The sequence below is a fragment of the Balaenoptera acutorostrata genome, chromosome 18 (assembly GCF_949987535.1).
Source record: "Balaenoptera acutorostrata chromosome 18, mBalAcu1.1, whole genome shotgun sequence".
Classification (NCBI taxonomy): Eukaryota; Metazoa; Chordata; class Mammalia; order Artiodactyla; family Balaenopteridae; genus Balaenoptera; species Balaenoptera acutorostrata.
The window spans coordinates 28426052-28435417 of record NC_080081.1 but is presented as its reverse complement, the minus strand read 5'-3'; positions in this window follow the sequence as shown (position 1 = coordinate 28435417).

The window sequence follows — 9366 nt, the reverse complement described above, 5'->3', positions numbered from 1 at the left end:
TATTATTTTTTCTTTTTTAAAATTGACATATAACATTGTATTAGTTTTAGGTGCATAACATTAATATTTGATATATATATATATTCTGAAATGATTACCACAATAAGTTTAGTTAACATGGATGTTAATTAAATATAGTTACAATTCTTTTTCTTGTGATGTGAACTTTTAAGATACAGCCTCTTGGCAACTTTCAAATATACTATACAGTATTAACTATAGTCATCATGCTGTTCATTACATCCTCAGGACTTATTTTTCTTATAACTGGTAGTTTGTATCTTTTGACCACCTTGGAATTTGATTTCCATTCAACAATGCAGATTAGTGTATGGATGCTGATAGATGAGTTTTTATTGAAATACCGTCAGCAGAATACTCATTGTACTAGATTTTCTGAGATGTTTGTTATAGGAAAATAAATTCTCTGGTCAAAAACATTTGGTAAATACTAGATTTAACAAAATTAAACAGCCTTCTTAAATGCAATGTCACTTAGAGTCCTTAATATGTTAATAAGCTGTGTGAATAGCTAAGAGGAAGAAATTGTATGCAGTGTTTCCAAACATGTTTGATCTTAGAATTCTTTTTTCTACTTATCTTCTAGGAATAATGTTCCAAATAACAAACTTTTAAAAGGCAATAATGAATGAGTTGTTTATTCATGTTTGAAATTAGCTTAACTTCTAGCCTCTTTGAGCCTTAATGTGGTTATCTGAAAAATAGATCCAGTAGTACCTTCCTTTAACCATCATTTACTCTGTGACTGAACAGATATGCCAAAGAAAGAGGCCAGGTGGCACTCCCTCCCAGATGGGCAGCCTCGCCTTGTGTATTAGTTTACTAGGACTGTCATAACAAAGTACCGCAGACTGTATGACTTAAACAAAAGAAATTTATTTTCTCACATTTCTGGCGCCTAGAATGCCAAGATTAAGATGTTGGCAGGTTAGTTTCTTCTGAGGCCTCTCTCCTTGGCTTGTAGATGGCCACTTTCTCCCTGTGTCCTCACGTGGCCTTCCCTCTGTGCCTGTCTGTGTCCCTCTCGTGCTTATAAAGACACCAGTCATATTGGATTAGGGCCCATACCAGTGACCTCATTTTAACTCAGTTACCCTTTTAAAGACCTTATCTTTAAATACAGTCACATTCTGAAGTATGGGGGGTTAGGACTGCAACATATGCATTTGTGGCAGGGGCGTGGCGGGCACAATACAATTCAGCCCACGACACTCTGGTCTACAGAACTCCAAATTCAAGGTCTTCAATAACTCAAAGCCGATCAATGCTAATCAGATGTATAAGAGAGGGATCAGAAAATAAAAAGAAAGCTATATCCATTTCATTCAACCAATATTAAGCTCCATTTTGTACTCTCCCCTATCCTAGACACATAGAGACAAAGGTAGATAAGACAGACACATTTCCTGCCCTCACAAAGCTTACAGTCCAGTATGACGGCTGTCAATTACCCAAGGAAAATGTTCATGGAAAGTCAAATAGCTATGTGAAATCAGAGCAGAGTTAAGTTGCTAGTTGGCAAATGTGGAAGGGCTGTTACATTATCACCACTAAGAACATAAATTAGCTGGACTATACACCCCCTCCATTGAGAATCCCAGAGACATGACATATTAATATCATCTTTCTGGATTTTATTCCCATACCTGACTATTAGTTAACCTATTATTCTGCAGCAAGCCTACATTTCATACCTGAATATGCTTTCTAATCACCTTGATAGGGCTTGGGTATTTCCCAAATCTCACAGGTTAGTATGCATCTTTTAGGGCAGGATTCTTTCATAGATATCCATTCAATACTTTTTTGTTGGCTTTTTACAACTTTAATTTTTAGAAGGTGCCCATTTTCTATAATCCCAAATTATAGACGTGTTCTATTGTAGCCATCCACATATTACCTATAATATTTATTTGCCAAAAAAGATAATTCATGTATTAAATGGTGTTAGAAACTAGGGATAAAGGTCAAATGTGGTTAGTGCTATTGAATTAACCATCTTAAGATCAATCAGGTTTTTGTTTTTCTTTAGTTCTTGTAGGGATCAACTGAGTATTCAGAAATCACCTAGCATTTAGCTCTATGATAATAGAGGAAAAAACTGAACCAAAATGATTATCTTAGCAATATCAAATATACTTTGATATCTTAGCAATAACATATATTTTGGCCATGTTTTATCCTTCAAAGCTCACTTCTGTTTGGAACCCTCCATATGCTTTGTACCTCTACTGCATGTGTCTAGTATAAACCTCATAAGGTAGGGTGACCACTATCCTGGCTTTCCTGGGATGGAGAGGTTCCATGGGATGGGGAACTTTCATTGCTAAAACCGAGAAAGTCCTAGGCAAACTGGGAAGAGTTGATCACCCTACAAAGGCACAAATATATACACTGAATACAAATCCCAAGGACTTTTAAGGAATTCTGTCCAAATTGTCCTTCAGTTCCCACACCCTCTTCTTCCCATTTTCTCTTTTCAGCTTTCATGACATAGCTTGACTATGACTATAATTTTCTCTCTTAGCTTTTCCTAGAGTGCACTCCCTTCTGGTCACATGACATTCTAATGATCTACTTCCTGGTTCCCCTTCACAAAGCAAGATCCTCAATGGAACTGACCATACCTTATTCATATTACAAGCCTCAGTACCTTCCCAGTTTTTGACACTTAGTAAGTAATTTAATAAGAGTTTGCCTAAATAAATGGATGAATAAGAAGAGCATTTTCCTAAACCTCTAAGTTTATTAAAATCATAAAAACTGAAGATTAAAAAGAATCCTGTAGGTAATCTGGTCCAGCTACCCATTGTGATTTGGAGCCAGTAGACTTAGAGTCCCAAGACTTTTCTTTATTATCTGTACCCCTCTGAGCAAGGAATTTAGCTACTTTGAGTCCATTTGCTCATTTGTGAAGCAGAGATGATAATAATTTCTCCTCAAGGTGTGGGTTACTAAATAAAATTATACCTGTAAGAAGAAGTTTGTAAATTTGAGAACAGTATTATTATTATTATTATTATTATTATTACTATTACTACTGCAATTACTATTATTCAGTGAGGAAGGAAAAATATGCTACTGTAAAGCCTCTAAAAAACCACCAAATGACCATGCATCTTCCACTAGCACTTAATCTCTCTAAATGAGGAATTTCTCCTGTTCCCTCAACTCTTTCTCATGTAACAATTTCATATTTTACTACCACCTCTTTCACTCTTCTCTAAATAGTAGCTAGTTTGTGTCTCTCAGGCCCAGGATTAAGCACATTAGTCCAGATGTGATCTGAGTAGCAATATCCCCTCCTAGATTCTAGACTCCCTACATCTGTTAATTGAATCTAGACAACCTTTAGCTTTTTTAGCAGTAGTTTCATCATACTACTGGTCACATTGAGCCTCAGCCAAAGAAAATAGCCTCATTCTTTCTATTTTTAAAATCTTTCTTTGTTGTTGTTATTGTTGCTGTCGTTTTGACACTCTCTGGCGCCCCAAGGAAGGTGCTCTTGAGTTGCCTTCTCCCCTCTTGAGCAATTATGGAACCAATGAATGGAAAAATGTGCAAAAAATAAAACAGTAGTTCTTTGTCTTCTCCCAGGCCAAGAGTAGAAACTGAATAAATATGTGTTCTTTGTATTTTCCACTTATTACTGGCAACACTAAGATCTACTTCTTCACAGGTTTGTTTTGAATGTACAGGTTTATCTGGCTTTAGGTTTGGAGCACTCACTAATGCTTTGATGCACTGAAACACGGTTCTCACTGGAAGGGCTTTTATTAAGTGGACGGCTAGGGTGTCACAGGCAGGATATTTGCACAGTACATTAATTTAGAGAGAAAAAGGTTTCTGTGTAACTTAACCAGGCTGAACAGCTATTTCCGCTCTACCTGAATAAAGTATTTTCATGTTTTATCACACTAGCTTGCAACTGCAAAAGCTTCACCCAGTTTTTAAGGGGAGCTATGAACTGTCAGGATACATTATTTGGAATGAAGTCTGACAGGTCAAGGCTTGAAAGTAAAATGCATTTTATTGTTTAAAAGCATTTCTCCACCACCTCACTTCTACCCCCCTCCACCCAAACCCCACCCAACCCATTGCCCCTCAATAGCACCCCTCTCCTGGCTTGGAAAGAGATTCACTACAAACATTCTGAAATGGTTTAATCCTCATTCAATAACACAGCATGAAGGAAAATTCTAAAGGGGGCGGGTACTTTTGTTATTCTGAAAATAAATAATGAGAATGAGGACAGACTACTTTTTTGTCACATGTGAGACCATGTGCACACTGTAGTGTTGGAAGCAAAAAAAAAAAAAAAGAGAGAGAGAAAATTCCTGCCCAGTTAATATCCTGAGAAAGATGATCATCCATAAAACTGCATGCACCCTTAGTGTCTGGAATTTCCTTAAAGCCCCTAGTCCAGTGGCCCATCAGACGAAAAGGGAGCGCAGTGAAATCATTTCCTTTACAACACTTACTCACAGGACCCTTTAGTCTTTGAAGCAATCCCTGTCAGGTCTCAAATTCTGGCGTTTCTGGCCTTTGATAGAATTTTGTTTGCCAGAGAAGAATTTTTCTAGGATCTCTGAAATCGTCTTGAAGTTCATACACACCTATCAATCATCCTTTATATATTCTGAAGACTGATATTCTAGGAAATAGCAGAAGAGAAGTCTTATTTTGGCCAGTGGGCACTCTTCTCCAGAATTTTCCGACCACCCTCTTCTTTTCGTAGTGCCACCATAATTGAAGAGAGTCAGGCTTCTATTCAGAGCATACACTGCCGAAAAGAATGGACTAGGAAAAAAAATTAACTCACAAATGAAAATCTTTTGTTGTTAATGACATTCTATAATAGAAGCCTAAACTCCTACGTATATTACCATCTGGCAAACTAGTTACACATTTAATAAGATTTTGCTGTATAAATTATAAATGAAATAAACAATTCTGTCACCATGGTGTGCAATGAATACACCACATGTTATATGTAAATATATTAGTCATTTGCCTTTTGTTTATGTGTCACTGAAATCCATTTTCTTTATGGTGTATTTTCTATTCCCTATGGGGTCCAATCAAAGTCGTTTCAACCATACACATATCGGCCTTTAAAGTGGAATTATGTTGTTATCGTCCTTTTCCTGCCCAGTTTTAATAACACCTGCTTTTGTGCCAGTTTCATTTACTGCTGCAAATTATAATTCAACAGAGAACAACAACAACAAAAACAGCAAAAAACACAACCACCCTAACAGCAAATGTGACTCCAGAAAGGAGCTGTGTGATATATTGACACAATGCAGAAAACATATTGAAACAATTTTTATTCTCATTATTTCTCCCCCAAATTAAATACGCCCCATAAAGCAAGTTTATGTATTCTGCATGCCTCCGCACACCACTCCCAACTAAACCCAAACCCTTGGCTTTTAATAAGATAATTTTTTAAAAACCAGAATCAACGGTTCAGCCTCCCTTTCAAGTGGTGGCATTTTTATTTTAAGCAGAGAAGCACAAATGCAGAAAGGATGCAAATGTGGCCTCTTTCAATGGCTCACCACAGTGTGACAGCTGCGGAGGGGATCAAGACAAAAGCGGTGACTGTTCCAAGAAAATGATGGCTCAGGCATCTCCAGCCCAATCAATAATCTGGCATGTTGAGGTCAATCACTGCATGGCCATATTCAGTTCGAGCCAGTCAAAGATTATTAGCTTGACACCCAGAGGCGATTTCTTTCTGCTGGGGATGGCAGAGAGAGAGCCTGAGTGTGTGTCTCTGCAGAACCAAATGGAGAAAGCCTAACTGTTTATAACAACGGAAGCACTGGCACAGGACTTTGAGAGAAATTCCATATTTGTTAGGAGTGATACCCAACAATATTCTCCAAGCTGAGCAATGTGTCTTCCAAAACTGTCACTAAGCTAATTCTGTGTTTCATCCATTCGGACTAAATATATAAATGTTACGTCCCTACTATGTTCCAGGGCCTGTCTTAGGACCTGGGGATACAAAAGGAATAAGATTCACTTCTTATCCTCGTAGAGGAGTGAATCTGGAAGATTCTCCAAAGATGTTAACGCTCTAAAAGTCCCTCCAACCTTTGCACACCCATCCTTCTAAATCTCCCCCTCCCTAAATTTCCCACATCCAGCCTTGACAGATAAGTCCTGGGACAAAGATAAGAGTGGCAGCAAGATCATCACTGTTTTAGATTATTTATTGTTAATGGCATTTTGATCTGGCCAAAGAGGATGGTTACAAGTGGGTTCCAGAGAGCATCTTAATGCTTTATAAACTACTAAGAAGGCAACAGAATTAATCTGAGAGAAGCTATTTCTAACTAACCTATTAGTTCCATCTCTGCCATTCACTGCCTGTCTATGGGACTAATAAATGCTCACCAACAGGAAACAGTTTGCGGTGAGGAGAACTCCACAGGAGTATAGAGAATAGGGATTTTTGCCGTCTGATATTTCACTGGTCATGTTTTACTGTTTCTCCTGGATGGCATGCCATAGAGTGTAATAAATCTCAGTTTGTTTATATTCTGTGTCTGTATTTGCACTTTGGTGATTATATTTGAATTCATGCAAGATTCTTTTTTTTTAAGAACTTGAGCATAATCTTCTCATTAATCCTGTCCTGTTTGTCTGTTATTAATAGGCCACTATACAATGTATTCTGCTGCAAAACTCCACCAGGCATGACTAATTCAGATAATTAATTTGCTAGAACATTAACACCGTCAAATGAGCCTGCTAAACCGGTAAATTTAAAGTAAATTAAACTTAATTTGCAGGTTATTGCAATTAAGTCTGCCTTGTCTTTCTGAGGGATTTCAACATCCTCAGTATTTAAGAGGCAATCGTAATTCATGCAAGTGGGCGGGCTTTTTGGCTAATTAACACAAGAATCTAATCTGCTTTTCAATTAGGGTGGATGTTTATAATGTGCCGGTGACAGTGCTGCGATTCAGTGCAGCATAACAGAAGTGCGTGGCATAATTATAGCTGCAAAGAAAAGCTCATGCCGGGCCTTTTTAGGGGTTAATGAGACATTGGCAGCTTCCAGCTGAGGAGATCGAGCCAGTTTAGTGTGGCTTCAAGAGGAAACCACCCATAGGGGTTTCCTTTGAAGTGTCAAAAGGTCCCCTTGTTCTGGGTGGCTTATGTTTCATTTGTCTGAGTGGCATATCAAAAATTGATGAGCTTCCAGCAGCAGTCCCTATGACATTAACTCACCAATTGTGTTTCTAATAGTTTCATCCTTAAATAAATTTGGATGATGAGAATGGTAAGGAGAGTCAAGGTTCTGAAAACAATAAGGGCCAGGCCGGCGCAAGGAGTTGATCCAGCACAGACAAATGTAGCAGCAGCAAATGTTAGAGGCACACCTGACCTACTACACCCTGGGTTATTAGCTGGGGGGAGACAAAGCTGGATTACGCCTGTGTCTTCTGCTGAACAACAGTCACCCTAAACAGTGATGAAGATGTGGCACTCACTGTGCTTAGTTGAGATTGTAACTGTACCAGAGGAGTCTTAGGCTGGAACTTCAGAAGACGGAGCTTCTCTGAAGGGGAGACAGGCAGCTCCTCAGAAACACTCTTAATTAAGCCACTTGTACACCAGGGCAGAGGGCTCAGGGGAAATAACCCAACAGTGACGTAGTAAGAGAGTGCCTACACTGAGGATAAGGACGCAAATATTCTCTCTCTCCGGCCTACTAGTAAACATAAAACCAAGGCGGTTTGAGCTCAGTTTGAAATTGAATTGTTGCAGTATACTTGTGCAGAAGCCTTCATCCAGTAAGTTTATAGGTACTGAAAGCAAGGTGAGGTCATTGTACTTTGTGGTTTTCGATATTCCGTAGTTATACAATGAGAAAAAGAAAATTTGGAAATAGATAGCTGTTTGGGGGATGAAGATCATATGTGATATGCCCAAAAGTTACCTGGGTTGGAATGACCAACATCACACTCACAAAATGTTTAGGTGAACACATGGAAAATAAAGACATCAAAACCCATGCAAAAATAAAGGTTCTCACCATGGGGCTACAAGGGGCTTTTTAGTTTGTTTGTTTGGGGGTTTTTTTGTTTTTGTTTTGTTGTTGTTTTTAAGAATACCAAGTTACGTATGATGATTATAAAAAACATGGCAAAGATGGTGCTTCTTTTGGCCTCCATGTAACATGTCTGAAGTATCTTGGTGAAACACCATCATTTCGCAGATGTGAATGAAGCAGCCAAATAAATTACCCCAGCTACTTGAGGGAAGATTAATCTGATTTTCCAAATGAATTGAAGAATCTCCTAAAGGAGTTGTTATGTAGACATAGCCAAAGAAAGTCACCACCTATTACAACCGAAATTGCTGAATAAGTTCATTCACTCATTGGTTCAGTTACTCTTTGAGCACATATTATGTGCTAAACACTGCATTGTAGCAAAGGCAATGAATATAGGCAACGTCCCTACACTCACGGAGGTTACACATAAGTAAACAGGTAGCCATCAATTAGTGGTAAATGCAATGATGACAATAAAACAGGATAATGTGACAAAGAGACTCGAGTGCTACTTTAAACTGTGTGTTAGGGAAAGTCTTTGCAAAGAGGTGACATTTAAGCTGAGACCAAAATGATACCCAAAAGTTTTAATTACGAGGTGACCTAATTTGCATTTTCAAAAGATCACTTTGGCTGCTGCCTGGAAAATAGAAGTGGAAGTATGTGACTCTATAAGAATGGAAGCAATGAGGCCATTTAGAAGACTGTTAATGTCCTCCAGAAGCTACTACCCAGTCTAAGCTTCTAGATTCAAAATATGATTTAGAGGTAGATTCCATAAGTCTTGCTGTATAGGTCACTGAAATTATGAATAAACTATTAGACATTTAAGTGACAATGTCAAGTTGGAAGTTAGATGAGAGTCTGGAAATTAAGAGAGACAACAGAGCTAAAGATATGTGATAGGAAAGCATAAGCCTGCTAGTGGTATGCAAACCCATGGGCTGGGTGATTAGCCCTGCTAGAAAATATGCTTAGAGTAGAAACGGAGTCCCAGGACCCAGTTACATAGAGAGGGAGATGCCTGCAAAGGAGATGGAAGCTGAATGGCCCCTAAGGTAGGAAACAAACAAACAAATATGAAGGTGAAGGTGACACTGGAAACAAAAGAAAATTGGAGCAGTCATCTGTGTTGAATTCTAATGAGAATATGAACAAGATGAAAAGAGACAAATGTCCTTCAGCTTTAACATCATGGAGGTCAACCGTGACCTTGACTGGAGCCATTTCAATGATGTCTGGGGCTGGCTGGGGCGTGGAAGAGAGAA